Here is a 26,535-nt window from a genome sequence, read left to right as displayed (position 1 = left end):
TTCATGTGATTAAAAGTTGTGGTGTATCTATAAGAATTTCCATGATAGAAATTTATCAGTTATCTGATATAAAATGATGTACTTTCGCTCCCTTTCTTAAAAGAGAAAGGAAAAGGGAAGAGAGAAGACTTTCCTGTATTCAAAATCTTTTCTTACATAAATAATTATTTCTTGTGAAACTTCAGTGACCGTTCATTTGTTCTAGATGCATGCTCCCAAACTTTAGTGTATATCTGAATTATCTGACTTTTTTAAAAAATTATTTTATTTTATTTTTTTTTTTTGAGAGAGAGAGAGAGAGAGAGCACCAGTGGGGAAGGGACAAATGGAAAGGGAGAGAGAATCCCAAGCTGGCCTCATGCCCAGTGTGGAGACCAGACGCAGGCTCAGTCTCACAACCGGGAGACCATGACCTGAGCTGAAATCAAGAGTTGGACACAACTGACTGAGCCACCCAGGCGCCCCCCATCTGGCAGGCTTCTTAAAACAGATTTCTTGGACCCTATATCTCAGTAGGCATTTCTTTCTCAGTAGGTGCGGGTTGGGGCCTCAAAATTTCCATTTCTAAGGAGTTTCCAGGTGATGCTGATGCTCCTGGTCTGAGCACCACATTTTGAGAACTGCCGCTTTGAAGCAATGATTCTCAAGTAGGGGTGATTTTGTCCCCCCAGGTGGACATTTGGCAATATCTGGAGACATATTTGACTGTCACAATTGGGTGTGTATGCGTGTGGGGGTGTCTCTTACTGGAAACTTGTGGGTAGAGGCCAGAGATACAGCTAAATACCTTACAATGATGCACAGGACAGGCCCCCACAACAAAGAGTTTTCCAGCTCAAAATGTCAATAGTGCCAAGGTTGAGAAACCTTGTTCTAAAGGAACTCTCTGTGTCATTGTTTAATCAGAGTTTTAACAGCACATAAAACAAGAGCTACTCATTTCAGAAGACTTCAGCTAAAGTGAGATGATGTCACAGAAATTAAATTAATTGGATGGTGTCTCAAGCAGATATCTACTGTCATCTTCTTCTGGTCTGTTTCTCCCACATTCACACGTCCATTAAGCTTATAAAACAGCACACAGTCCAGACATTTACTCATCCAAAATGTAAATGAGGACCTATGTATGGCTGAAGAGGGATGTGAAGCCAGTTGGGATGAGGAAACCCTTTTATTCCCCAAGGGGCTGCAATCGCCTTGTCCACAGCAGGTAAGATTCTGGACACACCTTGACTGTGTGTGTAATGTAAATACCAGGCACCACAGAATCACGGAGTTGGAAGGACCCTGCTAGTACCTAGTAGATCCAATATCCTCTTTAATATCGTTTATTCATGACAGAAGAACTTGCTTAGCATCTTGTCCAGGGCTCAAGCAAAATTGAAGAGGAGTTAAAGATTGTCTTCAGTACCTTCTGGTCTCTCCTCTCCATTTGTCACAGACTTTTCCAAACATCTATTTTCAGTATTTCCAGAGCTCTTACCAGAAAGAAAACCTGCTCTCAGATTAAAAAAAAAGTATCTCACTATGAGGTATGACTTCTCCCCATCTTTGGGAGCCTCTTTTTGCACCTGCGTCCCCATCTTAGCAAATGGTACCCTGGAAAGGGTTTCCCATAGTGGAAACATAGGAATTTCCGTTTTTGTTCTTTTCTCACTCACCCCTGTATTATCCAGTCCATCTCCAAAAGTCTTGCAGATTATCTTTGCTACATCTCTTTTCTGGACTTTTCCCAATCATTTATACCTCTGTGTCAATTTCTATCAACATCTTTTCTTCTGGATTATAGAACAGCCTTTCAATTGGCCTGCCAACATCTGGACTTGCCCTGTCTTCACACTTTATCCAGAGGGAGCTCTCCTAAACACCTATCAGATCTTGTCGTCCCAGTGCTTAAAACCTTTCATCTATTACTAATAGGTCCAAAGACCTTATGATGACTTACAAGGCTCTATAGACACAGGCCAGTGCTTACTTTTCATATCTTGTTCTCTCCCTTCTCCCCACCTTCCTATCATGTTGCAGCAATTCTGGACTTTCTTGGTTTTCATTAAAATGTCACACTCTCCTTTAATACCATCCCTTTGCATGTGCTGTTTCCCCTGCCAAGAATACTTGAATACTTGCCCCTGCCCTCTGCCCCACTATTTCAGGTCTCAGCTAAAATGGCACTTCCCCTGGGAAGCTTTCCTTGACCTCCCGAGTCAGATTTAGGCACTCCACCCTTGTGTTCTCATGGTACCTTGTAAAACTTCTCATTTGTGATTATCTTCTGTTGTAACTGCATCTCTCGGTAGCTTGAAAGCACTAAGAAGGTAGAGTCTCATGTCTTTTTAAAATATTGTTATAGTTACTGTACCTAGCACAGTATGTGGTCCACAGTAAATACTGGCTGTACTTCTTGGAGGGAATTAAAAATATATATATATTACCCTGAAAAGAATTTAATGAAGCTCGTGGGGGAAATAAATGTTGTGATACAAAGGGAGCATTCCACGAGAGTCCTTGAAATGGAGTCATGCCGCTGACAGTTTCTGCTTTATATGCCCACATTTGTGTGGCAGGATCATAAAACCAAGCTCCCCTGCTAATTTTGAGAAGTGATCTCCTTGGATAACCTTCAGCAATTTTCACATTAGTTTTTTTCTATTGTACATCTGACTGGATCAAAGCATCAGAGGAAGGCAGTGTGGCTGGGCCATGGCGAAGAATGGAGGTGAGAGCAGTGAGGCTGGGCCACGTCCCGCAGGGCCCGGTTCGCCATGGTGAGGAGTGAAGACTTTATTTTTAGCCCAATGGGAACATATTAGAGACTTTCAATTGTGGCAGTGACTTTCTCACTCTGGCTGCTTTGTGGCAGATGGGTTTGACGACGGGCCAAAAGCAGAAAGAGGGACCAGTTAACAGACTACTGAGGTGTTTCAGAGGGCTGATGGTGGCCCGGCCCAGGACGGTGGCAGTGGGCAGACTCAAGATAAATGTTGCAGGTAGAAGATGAAGGAGTTGTTGGGAGTTTGGATTCTGGGGTGAGGGAAAGAGGAAGCAAGAACGGTTTTCAGGTTTTTGGACTGAATGCCAACAAAAAATGGTGCCATCATTTACCAAGGTGGGAAGACAAACTCCTACAAATCCTCATGGCACCACTCGGTTCTCACCTCCTCCTTGAAGCTTGTCATCGACTTCAAAACTCTCCTTCCTTTCCTCTCCACAACTTGGGAAATCATCACCTGCACCGCTCATCCTTTGAGGAGCATGTGCTGAGCTCCCCAAATCAGCTTATGTTCCTCGAAGGTGAGGGATCCCCCGCTTCACGTCCAGTGATGCCCACAGGAGCGCCACACAAATTTGCCGGTTGGTGAATTAAACACGCTTCACACTGTGGCCAATGCTCTGGAGCTCTTCCCTAAAGCTGTCAGCTGCTAAGAATATCCTGCCACCCATGGGACTAAATGTTTATATCCCCCAATCCATGCCCCAATTGGACATTTTAAAAAGCCCATTACAGGGGCGCTTGGGTGGCTCAGTCTGTTGAGCGTCTGACTTCGGCTCAGGTCATGATCTCCCAGTCTGTGGGCTCGAGCCCCGCATCGGGCTCTGTGCTGACGGCTCGGAGCCTGGAGCCTGCTTCGGATTCTGAGTCTCCCTCTCTCTCTGCCCCGTCCCTGCTCATGCTCTGTCTCACTCTCTGTCAAAAATAAATAAATATTTAAAAAAAATTTAAAAAGCCCATTACCAAAAGCCTTTGAAAATTGTGTTCCTTTCTAGAATCTTAAAGACAGGCATTTAACTTCTATTGTATGCTCTACGATTACTTAGTATTATCACTTTTCACTTGATATATAGTTACTTTTCTTTCCTATTATTAAGTATTACCTTAAAATGCAACCTCATTTCCTCTTCTGTTAAATAGAAATTCAGAATAAGTTTCTCCTCACTGAGAACACGTTGAGTTATTTCAAGAACATTTCATTTCTACAATGCTTGTTCACACTTTGGTTAGAATGCTTTTTCAAAAAATAAAATTTGAAGATACCATAATATCACCTTTCAATTCAGTTTTAAAAGTTTTTTTTTTAATATAAATCTGGTGCATATTTGGAGTTACACATTTATTGTAACTTCCCACACAAAGCTCGAATGCTGTCTATAATATTCTTAGCAGTAAAAAAGGAACATAATTATGAGGAACTCATGCAGAGGCAGGAATTAGGCTTTTTCTTGTCCTTCCTTTAAACACATGATCTGTGAGAATTACTTAGAGAAGTTAACTTTTGTTCATCATCTTCCTCTAGTACTAGGATAGGCATTTTATACACCTTTTATCGTTGGATCATTCCAACCACGCTGTGATGAGTTGTGACCTCCATTTCCCAGTGGCATGAAGGGATATTTAGCAGGTTAAATAGTAACCCTGAGGATCCACGGCTAGAAGCAGCAGTTCCTGCACTCAGATCCAGCTCTTGGTGAGTCTAAGGCTCACACGACCATTCGCTCAGGGCCCAGTGACGGGGGAGAGAATCTCCTTTTGAAAAACCCAGTTCTGTTGTAGCACTTGCCAAACCATCAGAGAATTCTTCCTGCGATCGAGCCAAGTCCTGAAATTCTCATTCACTCTCAGTCTTCCCATCCAAAACAGGAGTTCCTTATATGGACTTCATAAGTATCCATGAAATCCCTGATAGTGTGTGCTAATTTTGTGTTTATATAAATGCATTTTCTGGGGAGTAAGTCTAAGTTTGTTTTTTTATTATTACTTTTATTTTCATTTTAGAGAGAGAGTGTGTGGGGTGGGGAAGGAGCAGAGGGAGAGAGAGAGAAGGAGAGAGGGAGTCTTAAGCATGCTAAGTGTGGAGCCCAACACGGAGCTTGATCCCACGACCCTGGGATCACGACCTGATCCGAAATCAAGAGTTGGATACTCAACCGACTGAGCCACCCAAGTGCCCCACTTTGTTTGTTATCAATCAGAGTGTCAGAGTTCTGTTATCTTCCTTCCCAAAGGATAGATAGATTTCCCTTTTTCCTGGGGAAATACACAGCAAATAGTCTTCTTACTCTGTATTTCAGTCCTTCCCACCTTTCTTGTGTAACATGGAAACATCTCCAAAGCCTCAGCCTCTATGGAATGTACTGTGGTTTTTCCTTCAAGCATGGCACTTGGAGGAACTCAATGCCCCTCAGAGTTTAGCACTGGGAACTGATTACAACTTTCTATTCCTCTATCCACTCAATATTTTAAGAATAAGATGATCAATTTATTTTCCTCTTACAAGTCTTCTTTAAACTTTTCAAGTTTATAGAATTGTTGAATCAATGTATTATACACTTGGAACTGATACTAAATGGTAAGTCAATTATACTTCCATAATCGTTTTTGTCAAGTTCAGAAAACACAGGATTATAATCTAAATCCCTTTATCATATCCCTCATTTCCCACTAAAAAAGTCTGAAATATAGGAGTTATATTTTCTTTGCTGTGTCTTTTAACTTCAATTCAGGAAGCATAGGTAATACTGGAAAAGCACATATGTGCAATCTCACCCTTAGCAATGATACATTAGGATTTTAAGAAAAGTTGGCCACTGGAAGCCCGTGTCCTGAATATGGACAGGTGCTGACCCACACGTTAATTGTAACAAAATCTCTCTTAGTGTTCAGAGAAAGAGCATCACGGGGGTTGTCAGGCACTCACCTGGTTGTCCTGCCAGCCTCCAGGACTTGCTGACATCGCCACACCTTCCGCACGAGCTGCTCCTACTCTACTTCCAAGTCAGGTAGAAGGAAAACTTTATAAGCAAATAAACTGCTTGGGACCCAGCACCAACGTCCTGTGCTTACGTGGCTGAGCGATCCCAATTACACGTTCTTGAGATGCATCTTAGATGCCTGCGTTGACTGACACTGGGCTGGCGTCATGATGGACGGACTTGACCACATAACACACTCCCCAGACAAACAGCTCACGACTCCAGACTGCTTTTGCCCTGGGATTCCACACCATGCCTCCCGCCTGCTACCGGCAGCCAGTCTTGCAGCAGGAAGATGAGCAAAGCTTGTGGAAACCGAAACCCCTAGTGAAATGGGACTCCTATAACACCAGGAGGCTGCCTGGACAGCTAACACCTGACATGCTACCTTATCCACGTCCTCAGGCCCTGGGACGATTAGAACTTTTACTCTCTCCCTCCTCTACCTGGCCTCATCATCATAATCGCGGAGAGAAATCATTCGCTCCGCTGATTACACTACTCAAAACCGGCCAAGAGGATGGGAATCATTTGGTTGGCTTGGGATAGGGCGCGTGATTCCCACATAATTGAAGCTTCCTTGGATTTGAAGCCATCAAGGTTCAGGCTGGTGGGTCAATTTCACATGTCCTCCTCCTCCTCCTCAATCTCCTGCTTCTCCTCCTCCTCCTCCTCCTCCTTTTAAAGAAAGACATTATTCTGAAAATGTCCCATATAGCAGCACTCATTTGCTGCCAGGGTGCTTAGCAATGAACTTAGTTTGTTTTATTGCGCTCTTCAGATAACATGTTTCTGCTGGTGTATTAGGTCTGGAAGCTGTCTGCATGCCAAGGCAATGCCCCTTAAATGAAGTCTTACATAAACCTCACAAATTATCTTCAGATAGAAGGAATCTCAATGAGCTATTACAGAGCCATGAAAATAGCTGCTGGTGACCCACCAAAACAAAAGCTGGCTGAGCAAATACATCAAAAAGCCTCAGTCACATGGGGATTTTGCCAGTAACATTTCACCATGGGATTTTTTTAAGGTCCTGGCACCTTTTGTTTTCTTGCCTCCTCCTATGCTTTCCCCCCTTTCCCCTCCCTCCTTCCCTTCCTTTCAGCAGACACCATTCTCTCTCTCACTTTTTCCCCATTCCTTCCACCTTCCCTCCCTCCTGCTCTCACCTGTCTGTCCCCTCCCCTGCATGTCCCTTCTCTGCATGCCATGGTTCAGACTCTATATTTTATTGTTGCCCACCTGCTACTCCTAGATCACAAGAACCCTGCATGGCTACCTTTCACCCTGTCTTGGACTATAGCAAAGAGGATGGTTTCTCACCTCTCTCGTCAACTTAACAACACCCAGCAGCTTCTTACTCGTTCCAAGATAAAGCCCTACTCTTCAGCCTGCATCCAAGACCCGCCCCCCAAAGCAGCACTGACTGCCACACTTCACCGGTCCTCACTCCCACATTTGCCACAGCGCATCTTAACACCTTGCACCCCGCAAGCACACCTGACACATCCCAGACGTGCTTTGCCTTGTCTCAACTCCGAAGGCTGCCCCTTCTGTTTATTCCTTTTCACCAAAGCCTGAGCGTGTCTTTAAGGCTCAAGCCCTTGCACGAGTTCCTCAGGCAGTCAGTTACTTTCCTCCCTGGGTTAACATTGCATTGCAAAGTTTTGGGTTTTTTTTTTTTTCCTGTCTCCTCAAATAGGTTAAGAGTTCCCGGGGCAAAGGCGTTGCTGACTCACCCGCTAGGCAGTTACTCAATACGTGTTTGCTGAATTAACTTTATTTCCCCGAATTTCTCCTGGATATTTCACAAGTGTGAAGAAGCAGCAGAGTGTAGTGTTTACAAGAATGAATGTGTGGGTTCAAATCCCAGCAGTGACTTGACCTCGTGCTGTCCCAGCTCCCCCACCTGCAAAGTGGGACTAATATCATCTAACTCTAGGTGAGTCGCTATGGGTAATGTAGTTAGAACCCTGGCCGGAAAATGGAAAGAGGTATGTGCTCCATGAGCGTTTGCTAACTACAGTGGTAGTAATTCTGATACCCCGTGGCTGCCTCGGCTGTGCTTTAGGGAGAAAGTTTCAGATATTATCAGGACTGATTTGATTTTAGATGAGTAGATCCTTTATGGGGAGTGTGAATATCTGCCTCGCTCCTCCAATCCATGAAAAGGACAGATGCTAACACCAAGAATCGAAGTGCATTCCGCAAGAAGACTCTCAGGGGGCTATGCCATGCCCGGGGCTTGGGTCTGCATGGTATATCATAAAACACTTTGTTAAGAAAATACAATTCTTAGACCACTCCCTGTGAGAAAATACACAGTGATTGCAAACTGTTTAATCGAAGATATGTTCGTGATAAAAAGTTAGAAAGAAGTTCAACCTCACGCAATTTAACATCAAAGAGTGAGTAAAAGTCAAAAGTCAGAGACAACAGCCAGAGAAAGTCTTGCTTCCTTTCGTTTGCAGGTACACCGAGAAGGAGATTTTCTAGGCTGAACTTTTGCAAAAGGTATTTTCACCAAGTACACCCTGCACGGTATGGCCTTGCAGACAATGGCTGTATCACTTGCAGGTGGCCTCCCACATGAGCCTTAACGGGCTTCTGCCTGGGCAATCCTGGAAACACCCACACTGAGGTTACCTCCATGCCTGTTCATTGTGGCTGCCTTCCTTGCCTGGGATGGCCCTCCCTTTGCTTTCTGGGTCATCACACTTCCTGGGAAGACTTTCCTTGCTGTCTCCAAGCACCTTTGCTCTGGGCCTCAAAGCCCCCTGAACATATACATCTCTCAAGGCGCTAAACATACTGCATCACACTTGTATGCTCACTTTTCTGTCTCCCTCACTAAATTGTGAGCCTTCCAAGAAGGGACTGTGTGTGTCCCTACGTCCCTGTTGCTTCCTCAAGGCTCAGCACGGCGCCTGGAACAAAGGAGGTGCTCAATAAATGCTCACTGGGCACTCATTGAACAGGCAGCCTGCTCCATGCCTGATGGCACAAGCCCACTGCCAGATGTCTGTGGCAGCAATGCTGGGTGCCCCCTGTGCACTGCTGATCCGGGCCACACCCTGGGGATATCGCATTAAGGGTGCGGTTGAGAAATTTTCACATCTAGCAAAGCTGGAATGATTGCACAATTAGGCATCAAGTCTCTTGTGAAGGAGAATAGGATTTCTGAAAAGGGTTAATAACTATTGCATATAGTATAGCCAGAGAGAAGAATTGAAAGCCTTCTTGGGACGCCTGGGTGGCTCAGTTGGTTAAACGTCCGGCTTTGGCTCGGGTCGTGACCTCACGGTTCATGGGTTCGAGCCTTGCATCAGGTTCTGTGCTGACAGCTTGGAGCCTGAAGCCTGCTTCAGATTCTGGGCCTCCCTCTTTTTGCCCCTCCCCTGCTCACGCTGTCTCTCTCTCTCTCTCCCCCTCAAGAAAATAAACATTAAAACAGTAAAAAATAAATAAAACCTTCTTGATGAACTTCGACGATTTTTATGACTCACTTGTTTTAGGTGAAAATGTACATGAAAGCCACAGCAATACACTATGACACAGCCATCAGAATGACCACATTGAAAAAAGACTGCCATTCCGAGCGTTGGAGGGGGTAAGGAGCAGCTCGAACGTTCTTGCTCTGTTGGTGGCGGTGTCAGTTACACAACCCCTCTGGAGAGCTATTTGGAAGTTTCTAATAAAGTTAAACATACACTTACCCTCTGACCTAGCATTTCTCCTCCTAGATACACATCCAAGGGAAATGCATATGCTCACCAAATGACAGCCCAAACTGGAAATGACCCAAATGTCTGTCAACAGGAGAACGAATAAACAACCGGTAGTATATTCACATAATCTCTGCTATTGCGATAACAAGAATGAAATACTGGTATGTGTTATTCTTACAGATGATATATTGAGCAAAATGTGTCAGATACTGAAGAGCACATATCATGCAATTTTGTGCTTAAGGAGTTCAAAAACAGGCAAAAAACACGAATCAGTGGTGATGGAAATCGGAATAGTGGTACCCCCTGGGATAAGTGTTAGGTTCTGATGGAGGATGTGGGGAGGGGGGCATGAGAGAACATTCTAGGAAGGTGAATGTGATTTCTTTTTTTAAAACTTTTTTTCAAGTTTAATTTATTTATTTTGAGAGAGAGAGAGAGAGAGGGGCAGAGAGAAAGGGAGAGAAAGAACCCCAAGCAGACTCCACGCTGTCAGCACAAAGACTGACATGGGGCTCAAACCCACAAGATCCGTGAGACCACGACCTGACCTGAAATCAAGAGTCAGATGCTCAACTGACTGAGCCACCCAGACACCCCCAGAAGTGTTTTCTATTTATTTCCGACTAGTGATTACATGTGGGTACACCTGTTTAAAAAATTAATCAAGTCTTACATTAGCATATGTGTGTTATGCCTCACTAAAGTGTTATAGATTGATTGATTGATTGATTGATCCATGGATCGATCACCGGAAATCTAGATGCGTGGAAGAGAGGAAACAGTCCATCATTCATACAAAACTCAGAGAATGGATTGCATAACCCCTCTGTGGTTCAGTGAAAGAGATCATTACTGAACAATACCCAAGAAACATCTCAGCTCAACTGGCTTGGTTGTGGGACGGAGCATTACGGTAAATTCAATTTGTTCCGACAAGTAAGATCAAGGATGTGCCATTCCCAAGAGGTTACACCTATAGCATAACTGCCTTTTGGGGCTGGGTGAATCAACAGTTCAGGTGAACTCACTATTATGGGATTTTTGCAACACAGACCTTTTCTCAGGTGCAAACCTTAAATCAACTCCTCACCTTGGGGTCACCCTGTCTGAAGGTGATTTCATAAAAATAAAGTTATGAAAACTTTATTTTTTCATAATGACGTCAAAACTCTTTGGAGAGTGTAAGCATATGAATAACCAGAGAAGGGGAAATAAAGTCGTTCTCTATAAAGTCTTTTTGCAAAGCTTTGCAGAAATGTGAGATAAGCCAAAGACGATCAGAAACCTCCAATCTTTGGAAAACACAAAATGAAGCCTCAAATCCTTAAAATCTATGTCTGCCACACCTGTCCAACCAAAAGGAAATAGATGCCCCAGGAAAATGCATTTTCCCTTTATTACAAAACAGGACTTTGCTCCCAAACCCAAGCTGTACCTGATCACACGACATGGGGACCTATAGAATGCCCATTACTCCTTCAGCATTTCTCAGCTAGGGTTTTACAGCATTTGGGGCTACTTGTTGAAATATTTTGGATATTGAGTTGTGTAAAATATAATATTAAAATAAATTTCAAGGGGCACCTGGATGGCTCAGTCAGTTACGTTGTCTGACTTCGGCTCAGGTCATGATCTCACGGTTCGTAAGTTCAAGCTATGTGCTGACAGCCCAGAGCCTGGAACCTGCTTTAGATTCTGTGTCTCCTTCTTTCTCTGCCCCTCCCCGACTTGCACGCGCGCTCTCTCTCTCTCTTTCTCTCAAAAATAAATGAACATTAAAAAAATAAATAAATTTCACCTATTTTATTTTTTATTTTATTTTATTTTTTTATTTTTTTTTTCAACGTTTATTTATTTTTGGGACAGAGAGAGACAGAGCATGAACGGGGGAGGGGCAGAGAGAGAGGGAGACACAGAATCGGAAACAGGCTCCAGGCTCCGAGCCATCAGCCCAGAGCCCGACGCGGGGCTCGAACTCACGGACCGCGAGATCGTGACCTGGCTGAAGTCGGACGCTTAACCGACTGCGCCACCCAGGCGCCCCTCACCTATTTTATTTTTTAATGTCACTGCCAGAAAATTTAAAATTACCCATGTGACTTGCATTTGTGGCTCACATTACATTTTCAGTGGACAATACTACGTTACAGTATAAGGGCAGGAAAAATAAATTAGATCTCAGAAGTCCATGAGAAATTACAACTATGAATACTGCATGAATAATATATTCATATTTCATATATATTTCATAATATATTTCATACATTTATAAAGAGTATTACCAAGCAAGACACTAGAGATGAATTTGGAGGAAAAAAATAAACTTTTGTAAAATGCTGATTTCCAGAGAAATAATGATATAAGTATAAATTTCACTTAATCATTTAGCCAGAGAAAGAAACCACTATTAGAAGTTGAACGCGGGGCGCCTGGGTGGCTCAGTCTGTTAAGCATCCGACTTCGGCTCAGGTCATGATCTCGCGGTCCGTGAATTCGAGCCCCGCGTCGGGCTCTTTGCTGACTGCTCGGAGCCTGGAGCCTGTTTCGGATTCTGTGTCTCCCTCTCTCTGACCCTCCCGCGTTCATGCTCTGTCTCTCTCTGCCTCAAAAATAAACGTTAAATTTTTTTTTTTAAAAAAGAAGTTGAACGCTTTTTATCTTTTTAGATTAAAACCATAGTTTCCATAGGTTCAAACAGGATTTTTAAGCTCCTGGGAAAAGTAGGTAAGTGTGTTAAATGTCATTTGTTGTTGTTGTTGTTGTTAATCTAATCTACATGCATCAAATCACAAAGAGTTTATTGTATTATTTGCCTTGGGCCGGGTCCAGCTTCCACCTCTGTCTTACGACCCCTCCTAGAGGTAATTAGAGTATATAAAGTCCTTTATACACTCCCTTTCTTTGCCAGGAGCTTCAGGAAGGCAGTTTTGGACTTTGGGTTGTCACATCTTGGGGGCGTCAGAGTCTCTCTTCAGCTTTTCTTTTTGATCTGAAAAGCTAATTGCTTCAGGGTATAGCTGTCTGCGTCCAAAGAAATATTACTGATTCCCCCCTGCCCCTACTGTTATTATCAAGGTTTTGACTCATCTAGAACATTCTACCAAAAGACATGTATTTCTTGTAGGAATTTGATGTTCTGTGCTGAACAATATCTGGGTATAATCTCATGTTCATTTTCTTACATGAGTCCTTACATTTCTTACATTAGTCCTTCACCTAATCTATTACAGAAGAGATCCAAGCTGTTCACTCCACCTCATCTTCCTAATCTCCCAGCACCTTTTGCAATGCAAACACTGGGTGCTGATTAATGGGGCATTCTTGGTTGGCGGAGATACGGAACTCAAGGGGGAATTTCGCCCTAAGAGCGTTTTTCTCGTGAGCATAGCATTCATGCCCACTCATCTCCCCTTTGCTCCACTTCCTGTTTCCCCCATCCCCAAACTTTAAAAAGGACTCCTACTGGTGTCCAAGATTTTCATAAAATCATGCCATTCATTTTGATGAGTGTTAAGAGGCCCACAGATAAAGTTACCAACATGTTTTCTGCAACAAGCTGACTTGTTCCAACAAACCCAGGCCCGAGGCAACCACAGTTCGTAAGCATATTTTTTGGATCCTGCATTTCTACCCTTTAAAATGGTAACTGCTTCTCTGGCCAAGACAGGAGCCTTTAATGGCTCGGTGTTGTTTTCAAATATTCTTAGGGTGGCAATGTAACAATCATACAATGCTGCAAGCCATTTGGGGTGCAAGGGCACTGAATATGGATTTAGCCTTCTCCCATTTTACTGTGTGTAAGTAAATCTGGGGATCTTTTTAAAAATGTGCAGATTCTGATTTGCTACAGCTAGAGAGACCTCTGAGATTCTGCATTTCTTATTTTTTCTTTTCTTTTTTTAAATGTCTATTTTTGAGAGATAGGGAGCAAGGGAGGGGCAGAGAGCGAGGGAGACAGAGGATCCGAAGCAGACTCTGTGCTAACAGCAGACAGCCCGGTGTGGGGCTCGAACTCACGAACCTTGAGATCATGACCTGAGCCAAAGTTGGACACTCAACTGATTGAGCCACCCAAGCACCCCTGAGATCCTGGATTTTTCACAAGCTCCCAATGCCAGTGCCATTGACCCTAAAGCACACTTTGAGTAGAAAAGAGATCTCTAGGAAATCTTCCATCTGTAAGATTCTATAACTCTGTGTGATCAGAAAGCAATAGCTGACAAAAGCAGGGGCAGATTCTCCTTAGAACCTTTGCTAGAATAGTCCAGAAATCATAATACCAGTTATAGAAATTTATCTAGCTAGGAGAATTTAGAAATTAAGTCTGACAGTCTACCACCAAGTCATTTTAGAATCTTGCAGTGGATCGAAGCTACTATTAGTTCTTTCAAATGTGTATTCAGCTACTTTGTTCCTAGAATATCTCTCCAAATAAGCCCCTTTACACCCCAGCTGGATCTCTGATTATGCTGGATGCAAAACATCTAAGTTTGTTCAGTGACTAGTTACATAAAGCAGCTATCTTGAATCGTTATGCAAAGAGGGATTTTGCTAAATAAATATTTGCTACTCAATTTATTCTATAAACACAAATGCTACAACATAAGGTTTGCTTAAAGTGGAACATCTCTCTCTCGTTCCATATCTGATAAGAATGGAAAAAAAAAACCCAATTTCTATTCGTAGCAAACACAAAAACTCACAGATGCTTCAATCACATCAATTGTAAGTAGGTACACCACCATGTATTTGATGCTGATATTAAATTCCTTTGTGTAGGTAAATTCTAAAAAAAATGATGAAGTAGACCAAGTGGAAGTGAAAATGAAACTTACATATGGTCATTTTTATGTATGATTTTTCTGCCTCTCTCGAGTCTAGGCAGATGACCTTTCCCCCATATTAATTGAGTGCTATGCACACACACTATGCCAAATACTATGCCAGGTGCTGGCAGGTGATGGGAAGGCAGTAGGGGGTGAGAACATAAATAATTCCGGTCTCTCCCCCAGCCGGCTCAACTGAGTAGGGGAAGATAGGCACCGAAGTATTTACAACATAATATGCCTGTAATAGCTGAAGCTAGCAATTATATAGCTCTTTTATCTGTCAAACACTCACCGTTCTAAGCATTTTACATATATTAATTCATTTAATCTTCATAGCAATCCTATGAGGTAGTATCTCCATTTTATGGCTGAGAAAACAGGCAAAGGCAAGTTAAATGACTTCCTCAGAGTCACATAGAAATACATGGCAGAACTAGGTTTGAACCTGGGAAATCTAGCTCGGGACCCACTTTGCCACTCAAAGTGTGGTCTGCTGACCATCATCGTGGGCCTTACCCACGAGCTTTGTTAGGAATATGGAATCTCAGACCCGGCCCTAGATCCCTTGATCCAAAATCAGGATTCTAACAAGATTTCTTGGTGAGTGTGTGATTATTAAAACTTGAGGTGCACGACTCTAAACTGGCATAATATGCAGCCTCTGATAAAAGACCAACCTCTACCTCACCTTCCACCTTGGCCTGGAAGGCTGATTCTGAGAGATTTCTACAATCCCCCGGCCACCTCAGACACCATTCCTGTGGGCACCTGACCTGCCTCAGTTTCTCCCCATGTTGACCTGAGTCAAAAGTAGTTCTTTCTACAACAGACCTACTAGCTTCTTCACTGAGGATCTGAGGAGTCACAGAGAGGGGTCACTTCACTAAACTTCAAGCCTTCTGTCATCTCTCTGTCCCCCGTCCCCATCCCCGTGTCCCTCCCCTCTCTGGAGTAACGGCCCAAACTTCCCCAGCAAAACAGCAAAACAGTTCTATTTCCAACCAGATCCCTTGGAGATTTATCATTCTACTTCCAAACATGCTGGTCAAGGCATTTTCCCAATTCACAGTTTCCTTCCTTAAACGAATTTTGTTGCTAGTTGTTACTAGGTATCACTTGCCCATCTTCTTAGAGTTACTTCCGTTATAACGTCTTCATAACCTCTATTTTTTTTTAATTTTTTTAAATCTATTTTTTTTTTTTACTTTTATGCATCCTTGAGAGACAGAGAGCATGAGCGGGGCGGGGGGGGGGGGGCGGTGCAGAGAAAGAGGGAGACACAGAATCTGAAGTCGCCTCCAGGCTCTGAGCTGTCAGCACAGAGCCCGATGCGGGGCTCAAACTTGCAGACTGTGAGATCATGACTTGAGCTGAAGTCGGATGCTTAACCGACTGACCCACCGGGAGCCCCTTTATAACCTCTATTTTATTACAAAATACAATACACATACAGAAAACTCCATACATGTTAAATTTTACTTTCAACTTCTCTCTTTAAATTTTCATGGAAAAAAAAACCGCTGCTCTCCATTAACAACGTATTAAATAAAAGTATGAAACATATAATTTAGTAAAATGGCCATAATTAGGAGCCCACAGGCCCAGGACACAAACGAACTGAGGCCAAGCTTCAACTAGAAGCCAAAGTCTATATATCCTGTTGGTTGCCAACTGGGATACAATGGAATGTCTGTCTCTTAATCCCGATCACCAGAAAATCAGGTGGGTAAATACTGTTAGAATAAGCGTATTCCAACGCTGTGTCTGTCTTGCTGAAAACTATATATTGTATTAGTTTTGATTAAATGGGAAATGTAAAATATGTATGATAATTGTTTGGATGAAGAGGGAGCATCTAGAGAAGGTGAATAAAATGGATGATTGCAGAGGGCTCCTTTTGAGTCGTGGTCCATCTATTCAGACTGTGGATTAAACTCCTGCCTCCTACAACTGGCTGTCTGTCTTTGATCCTCTTTCAGGCAGTGAGAAGAAGCAGTAAAAGGGAGAGAAGTCGAATATATAGTTCAGCAGATGAACTCTGTTATTTATTAATTACCCTCACAAAAGGTTTGGTGGAAGAAAAAGGTTATACTCGTTAGTTTTTTTTTTAAGTTTATTTTGAGAGAGAGCGAGCGAGCGAGAGAGAGAGAAAATCCCAAGCAGGCTCTGCACTGCCAGTGCAGAGTCTAACACGGGGTTTGAATTTATGAACCATGAGATCATGACCGGAGCCAAAATCAAGATTCAGAGACTTAACCAACTGAGCCACCCAAGCGCCCCAGGTTACACTCATTACTAAGTGGTGGTCTCCAGATGATGTGAGAGTAACAGCTCCCTCGGATACATGGATAACTATTTGTTGTCATGATACCTGACATATCAGATGCTTCCTCTTAGCAGAAGAAAACAGCACTGAAAGAAGTGATTGGACCATCCCCAATTCATTGCAAATGGTTTTAAAAGAGCAGAGAGCATGCCTATTGCTGCCTTATGATGATCAGTCTAAATATAACTATCCTTGCTATATCTTCCTCACCGATTAACATCAGCTTCAAAGCTCTGTTAGTGTATCAAATATTTCAAGTAGAAATAAAACCCTGTTTAGACATGTATTAATCCATAGCACAGCAATTGTCCAGTCATGAAACCACCCGTTGCCTACAACAACAGCAACAAGGAAAAACACAGAAAAAGACAAGTGCTGAATGTTGGCAATAGGTTTTAGGACTAGTGACCTCTCTCTTCCTTCCTCCTCTTCTATAAAAGTCAAATCCTGCTTATTCGTCTAGGCCTAATCAAAATTCTAATCCCTGTAAGTAAAAGTTTCAGGGGTCACTGCAACCACCATCACCTCTCCTCTTCTTAATATCTTGATGATGGAATCTGCCCCGTTCATTTGGCCAAAAAACATAAATAATCATGAAAAATGAAGATTAGTGTTTACCCCTGCCTGCATATGTATCTTGACTCCCCAGTTAATGTTATGTTTCTTTGGGGAAGTATAATTGGTTGTGCTTTTTGTGACTCCCACTGGCATAGCATGGTGTTTTGCAGAGAGAAAAGCTTAATAAATATTTGACAACATTTTGCCCAAGGGTGCTGCTAACTAGCTATTCCATCTATTACTAACAGAAAGCACAGTCCCAAACCAGAAATTATTGTGCGTTGGTATGATTTTGCGTCTCCAGAAAAAGCTGTCTGATCCGTGTGGCCTTCTTAAATGGTTGTCATTGAGGGTCTTCATGAAATGAGTCAACACAACACACAAAACAACCGTTGCAAAAGCTGGTGTTTAAAATAAACTAGGTAATTTGTCCGTTTTGTGAAAGAGATGAACATTGCTTGAGAAGCTAATTTCTTCATCCAAGTGAAGGCTAAAGGAAGTCCTCCCCCTTTTCCGACCTCTGATGCATGTACTTAGGAATTAAAAAATTTGAGTTTCACTTCTAGTTCAGCCAAATACTTGCTATAAAATGGTAGGCAAATCCAATGGCAAGGGTTTAAAACATTCATCAGTAGATAATGGAACATTCCAGGTTCCAGTGAACTATTCTAGGTTCTAATGAGACCCTCATGTATGCATTTAGAATAGGATTTAAAAAAAATTTTTTTTTTTAACATTTATTCACTTTGAGAGACAGAGAGAGACAGAGCATGGGGGCGGTGGGGAGAGGGAGACACAGAATCCGAAGCAGGCTCCAGGCTCCAAGCTGTCAGCACAGAGCCCGACACAGGGCTCGAACTCATGGACTGTGAAATCATGACCTGAGCTGAAGTCGGATGCTTAACCGACTGAGCCACCCAGGCACCCATAGAATAGGATTTTTAAAAAGTAAACTACAAACTAATGCCAGAGGGATAAAGCAGTTTAAAAAATGATTTGGAATTGACAGTTCTGGGGCAAAATACCTAGTTAGAGCCTCATCTCACACTATATACTCTAGTGGATCCCAGATGGCTTAAAGAGTAATTCTTTTAAGGAAATTTAAAAAATTCAAGAAAATGGAGCAAAATACACAATTGATCTTTACAAGGGGAAAATCTTTAAGCATGAAAATAATGCAAGAGATTGCAAAGGAAAGACTAATAAATTTACATGAATTAAAATTTGAAACTCTAGGACAATAGATACAGGTATAAAAGCAATTAATACTTAGCAGATATTTATTAAGCATCTACTATGTGTCAGACATTATTGTAGGTGTTGGAGAGATTGTATGTGTATATATGAACAAAACAGACAAAGGTCTGGATTTCTTTGCTGTCAAGGTACCTACAGTGTAGTGGACAGAGACTGACAATTAACAAAATAAGTGAATTATAGTGTATGTGAAAAGCTGGAAAGTGTTATGGGGAAAAAGTAAAGCCAAGAGTGGGGGGGATCAGAAGTGCCAAGGGCTGCGCTTGTTGTGTGGCTGAAGGATTAAATATGGTGGTCAGGGTAGAGCTCAAGAGTGATAAGATTCAAATAAACATTTGCAGGAGGTGACAGAGGGAGCCCAGTAGGTACCTAGAGGGATACTTGAGGGTATTCCGGGCAGAGGGAAGAGTCACCTATTGTTAGAGCAGACACAAATGAGAAATTGGAAAAACATATTTGCAGCACATGCGATTGACAAGGGATAAAATCCTTGGTAGAAAAAAAGTTCTTAAAAATCAGCTTAAAATAATCAATGTCCTATAGGAAATAGACAAATGCCATGAATAGATAAGATAATCTTTGAATAAAGGCCAGCAAAAAGTGAAATATTTCCAACCTGACAAGTAATCAGTAAACATTAAAGCAACTTCACTCTTAGGATATCCAGTTTGTGAAGGTGAAACAATGTTGGTGAAGAGGTGACAAGATAGATTCTCTTGTACAACGCTAATGGAAGCATGAAATGATACAACCTTTCGTAAAATAATCTGGTTATATTTATCAGCAACCTTTATCCTAGAAATATCTCTTATATAAATCATCAGACATTAAGACAAAATTGGTCTATATTTACTCCAGCATTGTTTATGATGATATATAAATGATTAACACCTAGATACCAAACTTAAGTTTCTAGCCCAGGATGTATATTTATGAGCATTCGATGCCTCCATATGAATGTGTCATAAACACATCCAACTTCAAGTGTCCCAATCAAACTCACCTTCTCCAGCACCTACTCCAGCCCCCAAATTTCCTCCTTCTCTTCTCTTTCTTAGTTAGTGAATGCTTCCAACATACTTCCATTGTGTAAGACACAAAGCCATTTTTCTCTCTTGCTTTCTGAATTCTGATATTCCCATGTTTTGTCAATTCTGCTTCTGTAATATTTCTTGAACCCATCCTATCCTCTTTATTCCCTGTAGAACTGGTTCAGCTCTCATCATTTTACACCTGGGCTAATTAACAGCTGCTTACGTAGCCCATAGTGGCCAAGTTCACTTCCATCCCATCTGTCACACCCTTGCCATAGGACTCTTTCTAAAATGTTAAACTAGATCAAATCACTACTTTGTTTACTTTTTAAAAATGACTCCCTACTGCTGTCAGATTAAAATTCAAACACCTTAGACAGACTTCCATGACCTGATCATCAGCTCTCTTGCCGTGTCAGCCTGAATTCTTCACTCCATCCGTAACCAGCAACTTACAAATTACATATCATGCCCGTGTCTTTTCATATGCTTTCTTCTGCCTGCCCCTCCCCACTATTACTGTTCCCCAGACAACTTCTTTTCCTTTTTTCAGACTCAGCTGACGTTGCTGCTTTTTGTTTGATCAGTCTAAGTTAGCATGTCTCGAAGTCAAGCGTGCATTGGAGTCATCTGGAGAGCTTGTTAAAGTTTCCTGGGTTCTACCTCCAGAGTTTGTGATTTGGTAGATCTAAGGTGGGGCCTGCATACTTGCATTTTAAAAAGTTCCCAGGTGATATGGATGCTGCTGTGAAGGTTCTAGAGAATTCTTCATCAAGGCAATTAGAATTTGGTTGGTCACTTTTTCATTCATTAAACAAATGTTTGCTATGTATGTGTCTATTCTGCACTTGGTCTAGGCAAAGTATCCGGCATAGAGGTATAAAGATGGTCTCTCCCTGGTAGGAAGAAGGTAGGACTGACCTATACAATTGTGCAGGTTGGACACTGTGTAAATGGTGCTCACTGGAGTGTTTATAGCTCAGCCAGGGGTAAGAGTCCTAGAAGCCCGAGAAACAAACCGGTGGTTTACACAATAGTGTAACACATACCATGATACAAATATGCACAATGTTCTCCGAGACATGAGCAGAACCTTCAAACTCAGATATGAATTGGGGGCAGGGAGACAGGCAAGGCTACCTAGAGGATGTGATACCAATGTCGAGTCTGGAAAGGTGAAGAGGAGTTATTTGGGGAAAGGGTAGAGGAGGGCAGGGAGAAGAAGTAGCACATGCAAAGACAGACACAGAAGGATTCCATGTGATTGTAAGTAGGTCGTTAGGATGGAGTAAGAATATTGAGGGCTCCAATCACTTTGCCTAAATGAAAGGCATTTGCTGAATTTAAAATTTTTTTTAAATTCTAAAATACTACATATATCAAAATGTATACAAAACAATTATTTTGGACACCCCTGTACTCACCATTCAGATTTGCTCTATTTGCTTTATCCCTCTTTTTAAGAAATGAAACCTAACAAAACGCTAATGACCTATCTCCCTTTCTTCCCTCTCCCTCCCTTCTCTTGCCTAGGTAGCCACTGTGTTACAGTTGGTGTGAATTTTTCCCCATGTGTGTTTTTATACTCCTACTCCATAACTGTATAGGCATTTGCTTTTATCTTTATTTATTCTTTATATTTAAAAAAAAGATTTGTGCATTTATTGAAGTCATCTCTGTACCCAACCTGGGACTCGAATTCAGGGCCCGGAGATCAAGAGTTACATGTTCCACTTCCCGGGCCAGCCAGGTGCCCCGGCATTTACTTTTTAACGAGAGATATTTTCCAGGATGTTATAGAAAAAAATGACAACTTTGGCCTCTGCAGGCTTCCTGAGGAGACACCTAGAATGGCAGGCAGCCAGTGCCTCAGCAAACCTGCCCCTTTCCAACATTTGGTGGGGGCAAAGACAGGGTGCACATTAGCTTTACAAAACACAGTCAGAGGGGGTAAAAATCAGAAAATCAAGTTATGCCCATGCATTGGGAGCTGATTCAAAAAGCTGAATGAAAACTTATTTTTGTTTTGTAGCCAGAGATGTCAAAGACACAGGATGAAGAAAACTTTGTACTAAGAAACTTGGGCAAAATGTGATGATGACCTGGAAGTTAAATTCTTTCTCATTTGGGAGCTCGTAATGAAAAGTCTATGAAAATATAGTCACCAAAGTTAGATTCTAGTCCTCCTAAAATTAAGGAAAGAAGGACATGGTGGAGGATGGGGGGAGGCAGGAGAGAAGGAAGAAAGAAGAGAAGAAAGAAAAGCTGGTGTTCTTCCCCATCCTGACTTTCCCACTTTCTCTAGCTTGGCTTCTCATGGTAACGTCTGAGTCATCCTCACAGCTTTACAATTCCTTCTTCTCTCATTCCTTTTAAAGTCTATTATTTAGTCCCTTTTAATTTTTCCTTTTTCTTTTTTTAGGGATGCCCCAATTTGAAGATCATTGCTACTTGTGTCACAGATCCCTAGAAAAGTTTGTATTGCGTGTCTGCATGTGTGTATTGTATTTATTTATGTATGCACACAGGTAGGCTTTATCCATTGCTGATAGAATGCCTCACTAAATTCCCAGCCAATTTTCTGTATAGACAAACACCATGTAACTTTTTTTCTTTATTCAGATCCAGGTCACTGTTACTTGTATGTATATTCACATGTATATGTATATATATGTGTGTATATTCACATGTATATATATATATATATATATACACACACACACACACACACACACACACATATATAATGCATTTATACACACACACTCCCCACATACATGTATGTGTATTTGTGTGCGTGTGTGTGTGTGTGTGTGTGTGTGTGTTTGCTGAAACACAGTTTTGAACTATACAGCTAATTAATGAATACATTCTGTTTGGTCAATTCGTTCTTCACTATTCTTTCACATCTATCTTTTCTCTCCTGTCCCTGATGTATCCTCACTAATAACTGAAGTCCTCAAAGCTACTTTTTATTGCTCCCCCTTTTATGTACTTGGCTAAGATCATTCCTCTAAAGAACCACCCTGATCATTTCTCTCCCAAACTGAAAAGCTTCTTATAGTTGCCTAACTGTAACTAGGTCTGCTACGTGCCTTCATGATACTCTTTTACAACAAATCTCATTTTACTTCTGGATAGTAAGTACCCAACTACACTTTCCAGCTTCTTTTACAACTAGGAATTGGTAGATGAGACTGTAGGTAAAAATTGTGGTGTGGGAATTCTGGTAAGGTCTCATAAGGAGGAAAAACATAGCTGGTAATGATAATGAGTGCCTTTCACTTCTCTCTTCCCATCTTTCCTGCTGCCTGGAATTTATATGTGAGGGCTGAAGCTCCAGGAGCCATCTTGAACCAAGAGGTAACTTTAAGGATAGAGTCATGTGCTAAGAATAGAAATACAGAAAGATAGAAGGTGCCTAAGTCCCTGATGATTATAGAACTGACCCTGCTGCTGTGGAGAGAAAAATAAACTTTTGTGTGTTTGTCACTGTTATTTATGGTTTTCTGTTGTGGGCAGGCCCCAAATGGTAGCTTATTCTCTCCACAAATGTAGCTATTTCTCCAATCCAGCCAATGTAATATTTTGATTAGGTTTGATCCATTGCTTTTCTTCTTAAGACAGGGGCTTCCAGATAGAAAGACCTGAGTTTAAGCCCAGCCCTGCCACTGTGACAATGATGTCTTTAGACATTGCTTATGTTCATTTTACCTTCAATTTCTTTTTCTGGAAACCAATAATAATAATAATAATAATAATAATATGCACATTGAAGTATTTATTACTTTTCTTTCATCCTGTTTTCCAGTTATTATCCCAATGGCATCAATAGGAAAAATAACTGAGGGAAGGAAAAGGGGATAAAACTCCAATCAGGATATTTCTCCAATTTTTTACAGCCCTTATAAGCAGTTGAGTAGTTAAAACTTCAGATTGCTGATTTTTAGAAGTCATTGGGAAAAAATAGATTGGAGATATATATATATATATATATATATATATATATATACACATATATATATGTTTGTATATATATATATTTATATATGTGTACACATATATAAAGTTTCTATTTATTTCAAGAAAGAGAGAGAGAGAGAGGTGCAGAGAGAGAGAGGGAGAGGGAGAATCCCAAACAGGCTCTGTACTGTCAGTGTGGAGTCTCATGTGGGATTTGAACTCATGAACCCGTGAGATCGTGACCTAAGCTGAAATCAAGAGTTGGATGCTTAACTGATGCCACTCAGCTGCCCCTAGACTTCAGTGATCGATACTTTACTCTCATTCTCATGAGCTACTAAAATCTGACTACATACATGTTACATTGTCCTAAGACCATTTGACCTATAGATTTATGCATATGTATCAATTTTAAGAAAGTTGGCTCCAAGAGAATCACTTTCCCCAAGTCACTGGAATGGAGAAGAAGACACACTTTCTGTCTTGTACTTTCCATTTAGACAAATTGACTTTTAATGATGTGAAGAAAGAGTTCCTTTCAAATGGGCATAAAATTGCAAAAAACGCATTTTGCCCCAACTGTTAGATTGTGTAATTTCATTTCTGCTCTTACGCACATTAAACTAAATTGGTTAAATAAGAATCTTGCTCAACTAAATTTGATTCAATTAGGAAATTAGTCTATATATGCAAAGCCTGGAACGTGTGGGTTGAAATATGTTGTAGCTATTTAAAATGTTATTTTTTATGGATGGTTCACTTTTGTCATAGCTTCATTAGTGAACTAAATTTTTATTAATGTGGATCAATCTTGTGGGTTAAATAAACCTTGGCCCTTCACTGGGAAATCGCTCAAGTAGTAAAGAGTTTTGTCCGCACAGCCTCAAAGGCTAGAATATTTGAGCATCTTCGAACCCTTCCTGCTCTGGCTCCGTGTGACCCTCTCTTACCAGTTGCTAACGCTGCCACCATTTCCTTTTCAAAAACATTTCCCTTGCCCCTTCCAGCTCAGTGTTCTCATCAGGCTCTAAACTGCAGAATTGTCTGCTGGGTCCCCTCTGGCCTGGCCTGTGTCCTTAGCTGCATTTTAAGCTAAATAATTACCTTTCATGTTACTGTGGGACTTCTAAAACACACCAATGGAAAAGTTTCAGCACGGTTGGCTCAAAGTATTTCAGGGAAGGGAAAGTGTTTTCTTCAAGGGTCAAAGTGCCTATTGCAAAGGTATAGGTACAATGCCAGTCATTGGAGAGCACCTGACACACTCCCAAAGCGGAAAGACTGAACCAGGAGTAGCCTGTTGTCTAGGTGGCACTTGAGGTCTGAATTCCAACCTCAGTCATTGGAAGTTCCACTCACCTAAGTTATAGGAAAAGGAATCTTGCATTTTATAGGTCATGAAAAAGCATTGAGATGAGGGGGCAAAGGATTAAAAGATGATGAAGAATTTCTGGAGCATTATCGATAGTACATGTATAGTCCACGTCAAAGTAATGCATGAATCAAGTGCCGTACTCAAGATTTCTATTCCCAGACTGCTCACGTATCACTTTTTAGCCACATTATAAGCTGCAAAACCCCAAAAGGTCTTTTGTGGTTCCACTGTCTATTCTCTGAGAAAAATTTTTTCCCTGTTTTTGTTGATTATTGAACAAAGAAAGTGCTAGAAGAGCAGCAGGTCTCCTGTATTCTGAAACTCTGCATAATGACCTTACACCCCACATAATAAATAGCACACATAGCTTTAAGGAAGTTTACTAGTATTTTCAGTGTTTAAGGAAGTTCATCAGTATTTGTGTTTATTAAATGCTGAATTCATTGATTTTTTTTTTTTGCCTCATTTTCCCTCTTTGTTTTCATTTTTTAATGGAGGTAGAATTTATATACGGTAAAGAAGCACAGATGAATTCTGACAAATGCTGTGTAGCCCACACTTCTGTAAAGATATAGATTTCCATCACCCCAGAAAATCCCCTTAGGCCCCTTCCCAGTCAATCCTCTCTTTTCCTTGGGGTAACTACTATTTCTATCACCTAGATTAGTTTTTCCTTTTCTAGAACTGTATAAAAATGGATTGATACAGTGTGGACTCTTTAATGTCTTAGTGTCTAACGTCTCATGTCTTAAGCGTGTTATAAAAATCGCCTCTTCATTTCCTTGTCTGTAAGTGGAAGGGATCGCCTCGTAAGAATGGCGTGCAAGGATCCTGAGTAGTTGGAGGTATCCTGGCAGGGGTGAGGGGAGCTGAGAAGTCGGGTGAGTGAAGAGGAAGCTGAAGAGTGGAGTTTGCAGCAACCCTTCTCCCCTTCAGAAGAACAGCTGTACTTTTCCATGGCTTACAAACTGGGGTTCCCTGGGAGATTTCATCTGGGAAAAGGGTTTTGGTAAAAAAAAAAATATTAGCGAGCCACACGTCCAGGTGATCCTTACTGAATCTTTCCCCTTGAACATTCTGTAAACTGCAAATAGTGCTTTCTGATAGGAGAGCTTTGACTGGTTCCCTTGAGGGAGGGCTGGGAGACACAGGCAGCCAGACGGGGGGCCCCCAGGGAGGGCCCGGGCACCGAGCACTGTAATATTAGTAGGAGTTACCATCAGATAGCGCCACCCCAACTGAGGCGCCTAGACAATAAGCCAGAGGCCCTGGGCAAGGGGAGGTACAAAGGCAGCATTCAAAAGACCTGACTCTCACAGCCTGCGAGTGTTTCTATAGAGTCCACCGGACCCTGGCCCAGCCGGAATGTCACCTGACAGCCAGAAAGCCATCTTTCACGGTTAGCTTTTAAACTGCTAAAAATAATAAACACAGAAAGGAAAGTGTGGACACAGTCTTAACTGCAGAGGCAGACGGAAACCGTTGTTATAATAACGTAAACAAACTGGGTTCCAAATTATAACCTAGCCTTCCAAACAGGCTGCTGGATATTACCAAACATCTGGGGACCAGAGGGAGAATGCAGAGGCCTTGCCTGAGAAACAAGGCGATGTGCACTGCGCCCTACCCCACGTGCTCCCACTCATGGCTTAGCATCTCCTGACACCTTTTTTAGCACTCCAGGAAATGACAGTCGGAGAGGGCTGCTGGATCT

The 26,535-nt window shown here is 41.8% G+C and overlaps 1 protein-coding gene across 3 annotated transcripts in view; it reads right to left on the bottom strand.

The window, feature by feature from the left end:
* The window catches only part of THRB (thyroid hormone receptor beta), a 388,663-nt gene that overhangs the window by 199,387 nt on the left and 162,741 nt on the right, over positions 1–26,535 (bottom strand). The gene's annotated exons all lie outside the window — the stretch shown is intronic.

This window comes from Lynx canadensis, chromosome C2, assembly GCF_007474595.2.
Source record: "Lynx canadensis isolate LIC74 chromosome C2, mLynCan4.pri.v2, whole genome shotgun sequence".
Classification (NCBI taxonomy): domain Eukaryota; kingdom Metazoa; phylum Chordata; class Mammalia; order Carnivora; family Felidae; genus Lynx; species Lynx canadensis.
This window is presented reverse-complemented; position numbering and strand designations above follow the sequence as displayed.